At 36.0% G+C, this 16,836-nt stretch overlaps 1 long non-coding RNA gene across 3 annotated transcripts in view; it reads left to right on the forward strand.

Annotated features, from left to right (window-relative positions):
* The window catches only part of LOC123382709, a 350,458-nt gene that overhangs the window by 144,211 nt on the left and 189,411 nt on the right, over positions 1-16,836 (forward strand). For all 3 annotated transcript variants that reach the window (XR_006591490.1, XR_006591488.1, XR_006591489.1), the window contains exon 2: positions 8,498-8,598. This is a non-coding gene — a long non-coding RNA (uncharacterized LOC123382709). The remainder of the gene's footprint in view (positions 1-8,497; positions 8,599-16,836) is intronic.

A 16,836-nucleotide genomic window follows, 5' to 3' on the forward strand; every position in this document is an offset into this window, starting at 1 on the left:
TCCTAGGTCTTTGTACAGGTCTTTGTATAAATACACATTTTCATAGGAAGAAACGTTTAAGGTTTGAAGTGCTTGGTCATATGTTAAGTGTATATTTCATTTTATCAAAAAAAAACCCACAATAGTTTCAATAGTTTTTTGAAGTTTCTACCATTTTGAATTTCCTTCAGAACCAAGTAAGCTCCTAGTTACCGCTCAACCTCAGCAATAATTGATCAGTCTTTTTAATTTGAAGTTTTCTAATAAAATGAATTCCATTGTGGTTTAAACTTAGGAAACTAATTATGTTGAGCATCTCTGTTTTCTTTTCTCTATTTGACTATCATCTTTTGTGAAGTTTTTGTTCAAGTCTCATGTCCTTTAGGGCATGAGTTTATCTTTTACTGAATTTTGAATTTTTTATATTATGACTATCATTCCTTCATCAGACATATGAATCAAAATATTTTCTCCCAATTGAGGCTTGCATTTTCATTTCTTAACAGTGTTTTTTAAAAGAGATGATGTTTTAATGTCAGTGAAGTTGAAATTATCAGCATATAATTCTTTATCCACTTTTATGATTTATTTGGGAATATAATTCTCTTAAAATATTATTAGGCTTCTTATTTATTGAATTTTGGTTAGTCCCATGTGCTATGTTAGCAAATCCAAAGTTTTTCTTACAAATTTTTGATTTACTTTTACACAACATGCTTCTTTCCCTTTCTCTGCCCCACCTTTCCTTCTTCTCCCCACTCCACACTCTTCCTCCTCCTTCTCAATGATATTTATCTTAAGATTAATCTTAAAGCATTAGATTTAAAAATTTTAATTTAAACTATGTAAAGAATTTTTGTTCAGTGAAAACTCTGGTTTGGTTTTTGTAACTTAAAATCTTTTTCAGACTGTTAAATTGTTCATTGGAATTTAGAGGCAGCTGGTTTTTCCGACTGCCAAGCTCCCAGATTTCTAGAACCTTTCTATTTTTCTCTATTTCTTCTTGCTAATAACCAGTTTATTTTTATAAATATCTTGTCAACAAAAGCAATAATAGCAAGGAACACACACCAGTAACATTGCTTCCCATCTCTTCCTCTAGACTTAAATTCCCAGGAGATCTCAGGTTTGCTTTTGGGGTTATCTCAGGTAACCATTTAAGCAGTGTGCCACTTCAGCCATACAACTGCTTATGTACCCCCCTCCCCTTTTTATTTTTTTGCTCTTTTCCTGCCAAAAGACCCAAACTACAATATAATGGTCTTAGATTTCGGTTTTATTCAAAACACATATCCTAATGTGAACTTCTGTGTCCTGGCATTCTCTGCAATAAACCAACAGTGCTTTTTGTCTTGTTTTTAAAAGAGAATAGGCTTTTTCTCCATTCTTGGATACACTTACACACTAGCTTTTTATGTAAATGATTCATACCATTTAATTACTTGATCAGTTGCAAGGGTTATCAGGCAAAATCTAAAAGCAATGAAGCTTTAGAGGCAACAATTCTGTAGAGAACTCTGTTATGAGAACCATAATTGTTTTGAGCTTTCATTGAACTTTGACTTATTGTCAGGAATCAATTATGAACTGAATTGTATAAGCTCATTATAAATCATGCTTCCTCATTAAGATGATATTTCATTCAGAGGTGGTATCATTAGGATAAATCTCTTAACATATGATATAGTGTCTAATGGCATGAAATAAGAATGGATTCTGGTCCTATTCCATTGAATTTATTTATTTCTTAATAACTTGATATCATCCAGGTTAATTGAAATATACAAGTAGCACAGTTTAGCTGTCTTTAACTATGAGTTGCCAGTATTTAGATAAATAATTGCAAACAAAGTAAATTTTGCCTGAGACATTCTAACGAGTGTGTACCTTTGTTGTTTCGCAAGGCTCTTTTAAAAACTGTTCAGAGGAATTTTTCATCATGTGAATGTTCGTGTACTCCATAAATGGAAGCTAGAAACTCTTTCCGAGCATCAGTGCATTTGAGCCCATACAGGCAAACTAAGTTCCACCAGCCAAATGAACTTACCCAGAACTGCAGTATAGAAGCTGGATGTAGGGGATAAAGAAAGAACTTCACTGAGTCCTCCTGGGAATCCAGCTTTCAGGGACATCTGGTTTTGGGGGGCTAAAGTGTCACAGTTAGAGACTATGCCTAGTGAGAGTGTCACTGATGTTTCATCAAGAACCACTCCTGAAATGTACTTAATTCTGATGGAGTAGCTTGAACTTACAGTACTTCTGGAAGCTTCCTAGTAACAACGTTACTTTTTGTAAGTTATCTTGTCATATGATATTACTATATTTTTTCATTAACAGAGTGGGTTTCTGTATGTATTCAAATACTGGCTCATTTATAAGCCTAAATATTGTCTGGATTTGGACTATACCATTAACATTTAACATTTTCTAACAATTTATGTAGTTATATAAAATGTTAAGTTGCAAGCCGTTTTTCCTTTGATATTCTTTGCTGTTTTGGTCTGGCACAACACATGAAAACTATGAAAATAAGCATAATGATAACATTAGAAATGTACTGGAATCAGTATTGCTATAACAATTTAAAGGTAAACTAAAGTATGCATATGACATAAATATTTTAAACATTGATTTACATGTGACTAATTGCTGCTGTTGAACTCAGGTGCACAGAATTGATTAATGACAATTCTTGTTTGTTACCTGCTATCAGTATTGGTCTATGTATAGACCTTTATATTTATTTTAATATAATATGTGTTTGCTTATTAAGTGATACACATCCACAAATATAAACCACTTCAAGTGTAAAAAAAAACTGAAAATCACGTACATGCAAGTATTTCCCTCCTCTTACATAACCAGCTTGCATCCTTATATCTGAGATGAACGCTATCCCAAAGTTGGGAATACCATTGTCTTGATAATTGTTGTTTTTACATATGTCTAAAATATATATTTGGCTTTTAATTATTTCCACACTTTGTAAAAAGTTGTCTTCTATCATTTTTTTTGTGAGTCGATTTCACATATTTTGTTGAAAGAAGCTCTGATTCATTATTTTTCCTCTGCTTTATGGAATATTCCTTTGTGAGATTTGCCACAATATATTTACCCATTCTTTTATTAAGAAAACTCAAATTTTTACATAATTTATGAGAGCAGTTTTCTATAAACAGAAAATTGTGAAGCTAGTACAGTTTCATATCTCCTCCCTACCATACAGTTTCCATTTTTATTAACATCTTACATTAATGTAGTATATTTGTTACTGTTAATGTAACCAATATTGATACAATATTATTAATGAAAGAACATACTTTATTTGGAGTTCCTTAGTTTTTACCTAATAACCTTTATTTGTGAAAGGATCCTGTTCAGGATGCCTTGTTTTACATTTAATTGTCATGTCTTCTTAAGCTTCTCATGGCTGCAACAATTTCTCAGACTTAACTGTTGTATTTGATGACTTTGACAGTTTTGAAGCATATTAGGTATTTTTAGAATGTCTCTCAACTGAGATTTGTCTTACTGATGTTTTTTTTTCTCCATAATTAGATGGTGTTTATGAGTTTGGGAAAGGAGGACCACAGAGATGAAGTACCATTTTTTTTCTTTTTTTTTTAATTTGACATTAAAAATTATAATATTTTTCCAAGTATTTATGTAAATCCAAGTTAGTTAACACACAGTGTAATATTAATTTCCAGTGGAGGGGTTGTGGGAGGGAGGGATGGGCTAAATGGGTAAGGGGCATTAAGGAATCTACTCCTAAAATCATTGCTTCACTATATGCTAATTTGGATGCAAATTTTAAAAAATAAAAAATAAAGTTAAAATATTTCAGGTGTAGAATTTAGAGATTCAACACTTACAACACCTGGTGCTCATCACAAGTGCCTTTCTTAATCCTCATCATCTATTTAACCCTTCCCTCTCCCATGAAGCTCCCCTTTAGTAACCATCAGTTTGTTTTCTATAGGCAAGGGTCTGTTTCTTGGTTTTCCTCTCTTACTCCCCCCCCCCATGTTCATTTGTTTGTTTCTTCAATTCCACATATGAGTGAAATCATATGATATTTGTGTTTCTGTGACTGATTTCACTTAGCGTGATGCTCTCTGGCTCCATTACATCATTGCAAATGGCAAGATTTCATTCTTTTTTTATGGCTGAGTAATAAATAATCTGTTGTATATAATACCACCTCCTCTTTATCCACTTATCAGTCAGTGGACATTTGGGCTCTTTCCGTTAATTTCCATAAATGTTAAACGTCAGGGTGGATGTATTCTTTCCAGTTAGTGTTTTTGTATTCTTTGGCTAAATACCCAGTAGTGCGATCACTAGAATTTTTAACCTTTTTTGAGGAACCTCCACACTGTTTTCCCAAGTGGCTGCACCAGTTGGCATTCCCACCAGCACTTCAAACGGGTTCCCTTTTCTGTGCATCCTTTTTAATAGCTGTTGTTTCCTGTCTTGTTCATTTTAGCCATTCTGACTGGTGTGAGTAATATCTCATTGTAGTTTTGATTTCTTTTTCTCTGATGCTGAGTATGCTGAGTGATGTTGAGCATCTTCTCATGTGTCTATTGGCCTCCTGGATGTTTTCTTTGGAAAAATGTTCGCATCTTCTGCCCATTTTTAAAAGGATTACTTGTTTTGGGGGTGTTGAATTTTATAAATTCTTTATATATTTTGGATACTAACCCTTCATCAGGCATGCCATTTGCAAATATCTTCTCCTATTCTGAACGTTGCTTTTTGGTTTCGATGATTCCTTCACTGTAGAGAAGCTTTTTATTTCAATGAAGTCCCAATAGTTTATTTTTGCTTTTGTTTCCCTGCCTCAGGAGACATATCAAGTAAGAAGTTGGTACAGCCAGTGTCAACGAGATTACTGCCTGTGTTCTACTCTAGGATTTTAATGGTTTCCTAATGCACATTTAGCTCTAATTGATTTTTAACTTATTTTTATGTGTGGTATGAGAAAGTGGTCCACTGTTATTCTTTGGCATGTTCCTGTCCAGTTTTCCCAACACCATTTGTTGAAGAGACTGTCTTTTTTCCATTGCATATTCTTCTCTGCTTTGTTACGATTAGTTGATCAAACAGTTGTGGGTTCATTTCTGGATTTTCTATCGATCTATATGTCTGATTTTGTGCCAGTACCCTACTGTCTTGATCACTACAGCTTTGTAATAAAACTTCAAGTCTAGAATTGTTATGCCTCCGGCTTTGCATTTTCTTTTTCAGGATTGCTTTGGCTCTTTGGGGTCTTCTGTGGTTCCATACAAGTTTTAGGATTGATTGTTCTAGATCTAGGAAAAATGCTGGTGGTATTTTGATAGAGATTGCATTGAATGTGTAGATTGCTTTGGGTAGTATAGATGTTTTAACAATGTTTGTTCTTCCAACCCATGAGCATGGAATGCTTTTCCATTTCTTTGTGTCTTCTTCCATGTCTTTCATCAATGTTTTATGGTTTTCAGAGTATAGGTCTTTGACCTCTTTGGTTAGGTTCAGTCCTAAACATTTTAGTTTTGGTGCAGTTGTAAATGGAATTATTCTCTTAATTCCTCTTCCTCCTGCTTCATGATTGGTGTATAGAAATGGTACAGATTTCTGTGCATTCAGTGAAGTTGCAGAATATAAAACTCAATTTGTTTATCAGTTTTCAGTGTTTTTGGTGTAACACTTTCACCACTTTCTATATAGAGTATCATGTCATCTGCAAATAGTGAAAGTTTAACTTCTTCCTTGCCAGTTGGGATACCTTTTATTTCTTTGTGCTGTCTTATTGGTGTGGCTACATCTTCCAGTACTATAAGTAACAGTGGTGAGCATAGACATCCCTGTCTTGTTCCTGACCATAGAAGAACAGTGTTCAGTTTTCCCCATAGAGGATGATTTTAGCTGTGATTTTTTCATATATGACCTTGATTATGTTAAGGTACATTCCCTCTAAACCTACTTTGTTGAGGGTTTATATCATGAATGGATGTTGTACTTTCTCACGTGCTTTTTCTTATCTATTGAAAGGATCATGGGGTTTCAATCCTTTCTCGTATTAATGTGGTATATCACATTGATTAACTTCTGAGTACTAAACTGCCCTTGCAACCCAGCACTCAATCCCACTTGATTGTGGTAAATAATTCTGTACTGTTGGATTTGATTTGCTTGCATTTTGTGGAGAATTTTTGCATCCATGTTCATCAAGGATATTAGCCTGTAATTTTCTTTTCTTTCTTTTTTTTTGTAGTGTCTTTATCTCATTTTGGTATCAGTGTACCTTATGATTATTGCTTTAGATTCTCCATCAGACATATTCGTTATGTCTGTTTTGCTTAGACCTCTGGCTGTGACCTTTTCTTGTGGTTTCATCTGGGATGAATTCCTCCATCCTGGCATTTTGTCTAGGTCTCTGTCTTCTTCCCTGTATTTGGAAACCCTGTTATGTTCTCTGCCTGTCAGAGTAATGACTTTATGAAGAACAGGCCATATAGTGTCCAGGGCCTGATGCTTCAGGGAGTGTCTCTTGTGTGTGCTGTATGCACTGTGCTGCTGTGTTTTGGCTACTGTATCCTTCAGGCCAGTCCTCTGCAGAGGTTTCCTGCTGTGCACAGTGTTTGGACCTTGGCCAGAGTGTGGTGAGTTTTAATTAGGTATGATTTAGTGCTTATTAAATGAGACTTGATACTACTTCTCCTAAAGCTGAAGCCTTTCAGAACTCTCTGGTGAGGGAGATGTGGTGTGGGCAGGGGTTTCTGCTGGTCTTCTGGGGAAGGGGCCCACCACACTGGAACTGAGGCAAACTTGACAGAGAAGGGCAATACCGCCAGAACACAGGGGTGTGGGACCTGGTACAAAAAGGTTAGACATCTAGTTTCAGTGCTGTAGTGTTATCACAAGTGCTTCTGTGTTTATGCAGATGGTTGGGGGAGGGAAATGATGCCAGCAAACTCCACTGTCCCTGGAGAGGGGTCTCCATATTGTTGTTCTCAGGGAAGCACTCTAAGAAGAGCAAATAATCTCCTCCCTGTGTGTCCCAGGCATTTTTCGGGTTGCTGTTTCCACACTGTCTGTCCAGGGATTGTTTGCCTGACTTCTGTCCAGGAGTTAGGGTTGCGCCCTCAGGGCTCTATCCCAGCCATCCCCACCGACCTTTAAACTGCAGTCTTTAAAGCCCAGCTGATTGCAAAAACTCACAAAAATCAACCCCTGTTGTTTTCCCAGCCAGTGGCTTTGGGAAAATGTTGTCCTTATGTGTTCCGCTGTGTGTTCTTCTCTCTCTGGTCTTGCTACACAGGTAGGGTTCCCTCTCCTCCACAGTCAGTACCTGTGATCTGTTTCTCCTCCACACCATGTCATTACTTCCTACCTTCCTCGACATGGCCATGTCTTTCCCTCTGGTTGTAGAGTTTGTTGTGTCAATCCTCAGGTTGATTTTTTGGGTATTCAGAATGATTTCATAGTTATCTAGTTGTGTTGGAGGGACAAGAGGACCCTAGAGTCTTCCTAATATGATGCCATCTTAGCTCCCACTACTAAAGTGTAATTTTCATCACCGTATATCAAGGATACATATTATCAACATGATGTATCACCTTCATAAGCTGAATGAGGTTTTCCAGGTTTCTTGAGTGTAACTTTACTCTTTACCTCTCCTTTGTATATTGTACTTTTGGAAAGGAGGTCACTACACATAGCTCACTCTTAAAGAATAAGAATGTGTGCTCTACCTGCTTGAAGGCAAAATACCTACATAAATTATTTGGAAATTTTTCCTCAGGAGAATTTCTGTTCTCCACATTATTTATGTATTCAATCATTTATTTACAATAGTATGGACTCATGGTTATTTATTTTATACTTTGGGTCAAAGTCCAATACTACCTGCTTTTGTTGTTGTTGTTGTTGTTGCTTAGGGTGTTCCAGCTTTGGACATTGGAAGTTCTTTCAATTGGCATCTGTGTTCCTTTGATTGTATTTTCCTATGATTGTATTTTTGTATATCCTACGTATATTCCTTAAGCACTTCCATACCTTCAGATACTATAATGACCTAACTCATTTTACCATTATTACCTTAAATAACCTATTATATTATATATTTTATATGTAATAATATATATATTATTTATCTTATATATACTATATATAATATATATAGTACATATTTTACATATGTGTGTAATATCATATAGTATATATTTTATATATTTTATAAATATATAGTATATATAGTATATTTATATAATATATAAAGTATATATTTTATTATTATTATTATTATTATTATTATTATTATTATTATTTTTAGACAGAGTGTGTGAGCAGGGGAGAGGACCAGAGGGATAGAGAAAGAATTTTAAGGAAGATCTGTGATGAGCATGATCATGACCCTGAGATCATGACCTGAGCTGAAATCAAGAGTTAGATGCTCAACCTACATCAACCTAGATCAATTGGAAATATTTTCCCTCCACTTATCGTTTCTCTTATTTTCTTTAAGCAGATTCAAGTTCCTGATCCATGTAATTTTCCTTCTTGAAGAATTTATCGCCTTCTCTTCAAGGGAAAATCAGCTGGTGATGACTGCTCAGTTTCTTCATGAAAGTAAGTTTTATTTTTCTTTTAAAGATAATTTCACTAGATGTAGGGTTATAGGTTGGTATTTGTTTTTCTTTCAACATTTTAATATTAAACTGCACTCACTGCTTTTTTACGTGGTTTCTGACAGGAAGGTCATCGTAATTCTAATCTGGGTTCCATGTAATCTGGTTTTATTCTTCTCCCATCTATGCCTGGTTTCTTTCAAGATTTTCTGTCTTTGCTTCTATAGTTTTGTGTGGGCCACCCTGCAATGATGGGGAGGATCCACACTTAGAATTTGGTTCAACTATCAGAACTGGTGATGCCACATATACACGCACCAAGAAAGTCTAAAAAGATTTGTTATTCACATAACGAGTTCTTGTGGAAAGCAGTTGCCCTTCTACCTAGTCCAAAAATGGCTTGAGGAACCAGAGAAAGGAGATTGTTTTGGAATTTTTATAGCAGTTAATGAGCAGGAGTTGTGGCTAATGGGAAGAGGTTTACGTGGTTGAATCTCCCTTTGGCACCAAAGGAGGGAAAACGGCTTTCTCATCTTGCCTGGACCTGAGAATGAATGTGAAGAGGGGGGACACAGCTTAAGGGTTTTCAGCAAACATTTAAAAAATGTCAGAAGCTTTAGTACAAATGTGAATATAATATTTATAGTTGTAGCTTGCTTGGTGTTTTTAAATTTATCCTAGTTTATGTTCTTTGAGCTTCTTGTAAACATGGTTTGGCATCTGTCAAGAATTTTGGAAAGTAAGTCATTATTATAAATATTTCTTAGTTTCTTCTCCTTCTGGTATTCCAATTACATGTATCTTACACCGTTTGAAAACACCTTCATTCTTTTATGCTCTTTTCTTATTCCTTCCTTTTCTTGTATCAGCCTGGCATTTTCTATTATCCTCTAAAAATTTAAGTTTAGATTTTCGCTAGTTTTTTCTAATTTTTATGTATTAACTAGTCTTGCCTGTCCTAAATCATGTTATACTACTCTTCTGTCATGAGTGAAATTCAGTGTGGATATTGGGCTGTTTCTCGGCCATTTTGTACCACTGATCACATGATGCCAATAGGTACCAGTTCTATAACTTCTTAGTAAGTTCCAGTAGCTGCTATGGAATTTCTTTCCTGTTATTCCACTTTTTTAGAAATACCTTGTCTTCTCCCTATATTCTAGAATCTGACTCATATGTAAATATTGAGATACCTATTAGATACTGAAATGGATATATTTAGCAAGCAATGGCTATATGAATTTTGACTTTGGGGAAGGTCCCAGAGGTGTCCAAGAATTATTGGAGAAAGGACACTATAAGTTAGCTGAAGCCCTGAGAATTCACAGCCAGAAAATAAGATTCTGGATCTTAATGCTTTGTAAAATGTTCAGCTAATTGAAGCATGAGTGAAGTATTATCATGGGAGAAAGTGAGATTAGGCAGAGAACAAGAACACAGAAGTGTGAGATGGTCAAGAACACAGAAGTTAAAACTTTTATTTCAAAAAACATCATTTAGGTCTCATGTCAGATATCACATCTGCAAAGACTTTGTCCTTGACCACCAGCCATCAGTGCTGATTTATCCACACTTTCCAACTGAGTTTAAGTCGCCTATTATTTCTCATTGTACTTCTGAGAGTACTTATCACAATTTTTTTTGTAGTTATGTAGCATCTCTACTACTCACTAAAAATCCCAGTAGGACATGAATATATTATATATATTTCATTTGTTGTGTAACCAGGATCTCATACCAAATAAAGATCCAACAAGTATCTTTTTTTTTTTCAAGTTCATTTACTTTGAGAGAGAGCTAGTGAGCACAAGTGGGGGAAGAGCAGAGAGAGGAAGAGAGAGAGAGAGAGAGAGAGAGAGAGAGAGAGAGAGAGAGAGAGAGAGAGAGAGAATCCCAAGCAGGCTCCACACTAAGTGTGGAGCCTGATGTAGGGCTCAAACTCATGAACCATGAGATCATGACCTGAGCTGAAGTCTGATGCTTAACCGACTGAGCCACCCAGGCACCCCTCAACAAGTATCTTTTAATGAAGTAATTATCAAAGTATATCAATTTATTCATGTGAGATAATAGGAAGCAATTTTTTCCAGGTTGAGTTCCTGGCTCTGTCATAAATTGGCTTCGTGATCTTATATTGCTTATTTGACCATCAGTGACTCAGTGATGTTATTTACATATTAGAAGGTTGGACTGAATAATCCTTAAGATCATATATTCTTAAAACATTGTATAATTCTTACAGTTCGCCTTTCTTGTATACTCCGTGGTAGGAGTCAACTTTATAAATGCACATCTGCATTATTAAGCACATTCATCAGTGAAAAGGAGCATGAGGCACTTAAAGTTTACCTGTCATACAAATGTATCCAGCAAGTACAAGGGGAAGTTAAAATAAACTGGTGATAAACTACAGCCAAGTATGGAAAATTTATCATTTTCTCGCAGTCTCCTTGCCTAAGCTGATAAATGGCATTGTTTTTGCATTGCAGGCCCTTTTCAACATGATAAACTTTTTGAAGGGAACCCAATTCCATGATAAAGAGATTTGGGCAGAATGAGGAGCAGTTGCCTAGTTAGAGTGTTCTGCTGCAGTGTTTGATGAATGAAAAGCAACTCGATTGTGGCGGGGTGCCAGAACGTAGGAGCATAAATGCACTTGGCTGAAGTAAAGTGTAGCTGATCTGACATTCTGAGAACACTGGGCGTTCTAATATGGCAAGCAGACCTTATGAAACCTTAACAAAGCTGCAGGTTTGTTTGTTTTATACTTGCAAGGACATTTACCTTATACCAACATCATTTGGAATAGCTTCCTTAGAAAAGCAATCAGTAGATGCTGAGGCAAAGTAAGAGTAAAATTAACACCTTCCTTTCCTTTCTTTCCTCCTTGAAATCTGCAGATTTTCCTGGAGTTCTCTGAATTAAGCTGATAAATTGGAAAGTGGTGTGGAGGGGATTGTAGTAGTGTAGCTGGGAAGAAAGTTGGAGAAGCAGTCATTCAGAAAAAGAGTGTAGTTTAGTTTTACATACATGCATCATGCATATGCACACACATGTGTATTTGGAAAAAGTTAAAAGTATCTTAGATTTAGTTACCTTCATGCAGTCCTGTAATCAGTTCCTTAGTTTCCATCCCCCATTTTTTAAATACATTATCTGTAGTCTCATAATCACAACTGACTTTTCTTTGCTAAGACAGCTCTGGGCATTTTTATTTGATTTCTGATGTGAGAAATGTGCCACAATCATGTCCCTAAGGAGAGTCACGAGTCCCGTAACCCATCGTGACCTTGCTTAAAGTTAAGAGTAAAAACAAGGTGTTGGTTCTATAGCTATTTCTTTCCATTTATTTTCCATCATCTTATTTCTGTCTGGTGGGCCCACATAAGCTATCCATGATATGGATCTCTGGGAAATGTAGGTTTGGTTTTTTTCTGAATAGAAAGCTAATGCTTACCCATGTACTTTACCACATATTGTGCCCTGAGATTATTGTCAATGCATTTAAGGAAGGAAGGAGCCCATCTAAAAGGTAATGACTTTTGAAAGCAACATACTGTGGCTCATTTTTTCAAATAGGAAACTCAGCCAATTTTGTCAACATATAATTTGTCTGGAATATTGAAGTTATGTGCTGCAGCATAAAGTATATGCTAATGAAAGCTATTATTTCTAAGCATGAAATGATATTTTTAAAATAATTTAGCAACAAATCATTATTTTACACATAACTATGATTTTCTCAAACTGGATGAATAGAAATGTTTCTTATTAAAAACAAACAACCTCAACACTTTCCTATTTCATTTTAAAATAATAGTTACTAGTAACTTTGAATAAATGAGATGATAAATCACTACTGGTAATATAAAGTAAAAAAAGTGAAAATAATAAAAAAAATACAAGGAAAATGGGTAGCATAGAAACAAAGTGGGTATCTAATAATCAGTTCTATAATGAATGTTTAAATCCATGTTCCTTAAATATTGATTTCCACACCAACATTTTTTTATTTCTCAAAATTCTTTTTTTTAAAACAGTTCTCTTTGTTAAATATGCGCTCATTTTATTTTATTGTTATTTTTTTTATTTGAGGGAGAGTGAGTGATTAGGGGAGAGGAGCAGAGGGAGAGAGAAAGAATCCCAAGCAGGCTCAATGCTCAGCACAGAGCCGGATGTGAGGCTTAATCCCACGACCCCGGGATCACGACTTTAGCCGAAATCAAGAGTCGGAGGCTCAACCGACTGAGCCACTCAGGCGCCCCATTCAAAATTACCTTTTAGGGGCGCCTGGGTGGCACAGTCGGTTAAGCGTCCGACTTCAGCCAAGTCACGATCTCGCGGTCCGTGAGTTCGAGCCCCGCGTCGGGCTCTGGGCTGATGGCTCAGAGCCTGGAGCCTGTTTCCGATTCTGTGTCTCCCTCTCTCTCTGCCCCTCCCCCGTTCATGCTCTGTCTCTCTCTGTCCCAAAAATAAATAAACGTTGAAAAAAAAATTTTTCAAAATTACCTTTTAAAGCATATGTTCCTTAAAACTAAATCTCACAGCTACCAAAACAATGCAAATTATGATACCTTGGATATGAGTTTTATATTACTGCTTTATCTAATTTATTGAATAGATGAGTCAAATCATATCTAGATTGTTGGCCCACTTTATATTTACTTACTTAGTTATTTGTGAAATTACATGATAATTTTTAATGTGCAGTTAAATCATTTTATAAAAACAAATTAAGAAAAAGCTTGAAGCAAAGTGGTATTCTACCATTGGTGCTATTCTGCCATGCCAGAAGTATTCCTGCCTTTGTCCATGCTGTTTCCTTATCAGTGTTCTTTCTAGTGTTTTGATAGGTATAATATACCCATTAGGAAAGTCTTCCCTATCCTTTCATTAAATATGATCGCTCTGTACCTTTAATATGCAATCGTATAATTTTGTGTCACTTAAGTCTATCGTACACTTCAAACATCAAGAAGATAGCATGTATTATTGTTAAAGAATTGACATATGCACTGACATATACATTTCTATTTACCGTATCTATAGATGATATATCCTTGGCACTGTTTTAAGTACAGTTAATCCTCAAACCACATGGGTTTGTGTGTTTTTCCTGATAAATGCAATAAAGTACTGTAAATGTATTTTCTTTTAAGATTTTCTTAACATATTTAGGTTACCTTACTGTAAGAATACAGTTTATAATGTATATAACATACAAAATATATGTTAATTGGCTGTAATTGGTAAGACTTTTGGCTAACTGTAGGCTGTTAGTAAAGTTTGGGGGGGGGTCAGATTATACACAGATTTTTTTTTGCCTATATAGGGGGTCAGTGCTCTTCACCTTGCATTGTTCAAAAGTCAACTGTATATATATTCCATATAAAGCTTTAGAAGATACAAGATTTAATCAATACAACTTCTTTTAAATCTCAATTAAATTTCTTTGCCCCTTGGATGAAAACCAACTCACATTTATAATTAGAAGGAAGTAACCCATGTCCATTCATAGTTTTTACTCTTAATCCATTGTATTCTGGACCACTCATACATACCCCTATACCTTAAACTTTTGAATTAATGAAACCTTACTTTGTGATCATTATTGATGGTCACCTGATGAAATCTTCTAATATTTTCATAATTAATTTGTTACAGTTAAGGGCCACTGCAGTGGAACTGGCTTGAATAGTTAAAATATCAAAGCAAGAGCAGAATTCTGTAGAATAGCCTAAATGATGTTACTGTGTCCACTCAACTCAAGCCATTTATTGGACAGTTTCCACTTCTCCCTAGGAAATATACTTCTGATTGGAAAGTGCTTTGTAAGAAATAAGCCCCTATATATATTTAACATCATTAGCATTGACATTAATTGGGGTTTTCTAAAGAAAACCATGGAGTTACTTTGTCAGCAATTTCAGTCCTGAAACAAGATAGTACTTCCCACTATTGTTTTCCAAATATTTAAATATTAACGTGTTGTTAGACTCCATCCTCATTTTTACTTTATGTATCCAGAATAAATAGATGTTAATTTGCATGCCCACCTTAAACAATTGATATTGATAGACTGAAGAACTGTTGGGAAGAGTTTTGAGAGCTTATCCAAAGCCCACTTGAAGGAGTGCCATGATTAATTATAAATATGTGCTGTGTATGAAGAGCTGCTCTGGAGAGAAGAGCTGCTAGGTCTTGTGGGTTTTGACAACAAACCAAAACAAAAGTAACATTGAAACCTTTAATCACTGTGCTGGTTTAAGGGAAAAGAGGAAGCACCAACTCCCTCAGTAATCCTTCCCCCACCAAAAGAATATGCCTAGAAGATTCAGATGTATTAGCATACAATGAGGATTGTCTTACTGATTAGGGAACATCTAACAAAAGGCTTCTGTTGTTTTATAGACCCCTGGCCCTGGTGTAGAGAAAGGGGTAAGACTAGCAAAGGAGAAGTATTGAATACTAAGAGTATCTTTAAGCCCCCCCCCCCCTTACTTCCAGTAAGGTCTCAGCGAGGGGTCTGGGGAAGGCCAAAGCCCCTTGGTAAGGAAGTTTCTGAATGGAGCTTACACTAGGAATCCAGGCATCCATCAGGGCATGGTAAGGAGGCCCCTTGGTAATGGAGGCTCCTTCTGAATGGAAATGTTTGCATTAGTATTTCAGAAATGCATCAAAGTATGGCTGGCCAAGGTGGCCTGAGCCCTTGACTGCAACCTCCCTCAAAGACATCAAGTCTAGTGTGGCAAGGGCAGCATTCTGCCACAAGGCTTGCCAGATTATTTAAAGCCTTTTAAATAAACTATAGTGGTAGTGTAAAGATTATACATAGGATTTTGACTAGGAATTGGACTTATTCTAGACAGGTACATTTGGGGAATGGCTATATATTTCACCTCTGCTTAACACAATTTGGGAAGGGACATGCATTCATTTCCATACCTTCAACTGCAGTACCCATTCTGTTTTGTTTTGTTTTGTTTTGTGCATATGTGTGTGTGTGTGTGTGTGTGTGTGTTTTATATATATATAAATATATATATATAATAAATATAAATATATATAATAAATATATATATAATATTATATATTATAATATGTATATAATTTATTATCAAATTTGTTTACATACAACACCCAGTGCTCATCCCAACAGGTGCCCTCCTCAATGCCCATCACCCACTTTCCCCTCTCCCCCACCCCCATCAACCTTCAGTTTGTTCTCAGTATTTAAGAGTCTCTTATGTTTTGCCTTCTTCCCTCTCTGTAACTCCCCCCCCCTTCCCCTCGCCCCTGGTCTTCTCTTAAGTTTCTCAGGATCCACATATGAGTGAAAACATATGGTATCTGTCTTTCTCTGCCTGACTTACTTTACTTAGAGTAACACTTTCCAGTTCCATCCATGTTGCTACAAATGGCCAGATTTCATTCTTTCTCATTGCCAAGTAGTATTCCATTGTATATATAAACCGCATCTTCTTTATCCATTTGTCAGTTGATGGACATTTAGGCTGTTTCCATAATTTGGCTATTGTTGAAAGTGCTGCTATAAACGTTGGGGTACAAGTGCCCCTATGCATCAGAACTCCTGTATCCCTTGGGTAAATTCCCAGCAGTGCTATTGCTGAGTCATACGGTAGATCTATTTTTAATTTTTTGAGGAACCTCCACACTGCTTTCCAGAGCGCCTGCACCAATTTGCATTCCCACCAACAGTGCAAGAGGGTTCCCGTTTCTCCACATCCTTGCCAACATCTATAGTCTCCTGACTTGTTCATTTTAGCCACTCTGACTGGCGTGAGGTGGTATCTCAGTGTGGTTTTGATTTGTATTTCCTTGATGAGGAGTGACGTTGAGCATCTTTTCATGTGCCTGTTGGCCATTCTGAACTGTAAGTTTAGCTCTAAACTTTCTTGCTAACCCAAGAACTGAATTCGCAACTGCTTATTTTACTGACCATATATAATTGGCACTTCCAGCGTTAACACCCTTACATTTTCCTGTTTGTTTCCCGTGCTATAGTCTGAAGTCTATAAATTCAGGGATCATTTCCTCCACATTTAGCAGCATTCTTGGCTCTTCAGGAATTTAATAGATCTTTAATGAAAGAAAACAGAAGGGGAACTAGCAGATTGTCCAGTGGAGAAATTCTCAAATTCAGTCGTGTAACAGAGTGTTGAACTTGTGAAATTCAGTTTCCAATTAAATTGACTGAAAATGTTTAGTCTTTATAAAA

The sequence above is a fragment of the Felis catus genome, chromosome F1 (genome assembly GCF_018350175.1).
Source record: "Felis catus isolate Fca126 chromosome F1, F.catus_Fca126_mat1.0, whole genome shotgun sequence".
Lineage (NCBI taxonomy): Eukaryota > Metazoa > Chordata > Mammalia > Carnivora > Felidae > Felis > Felis catus.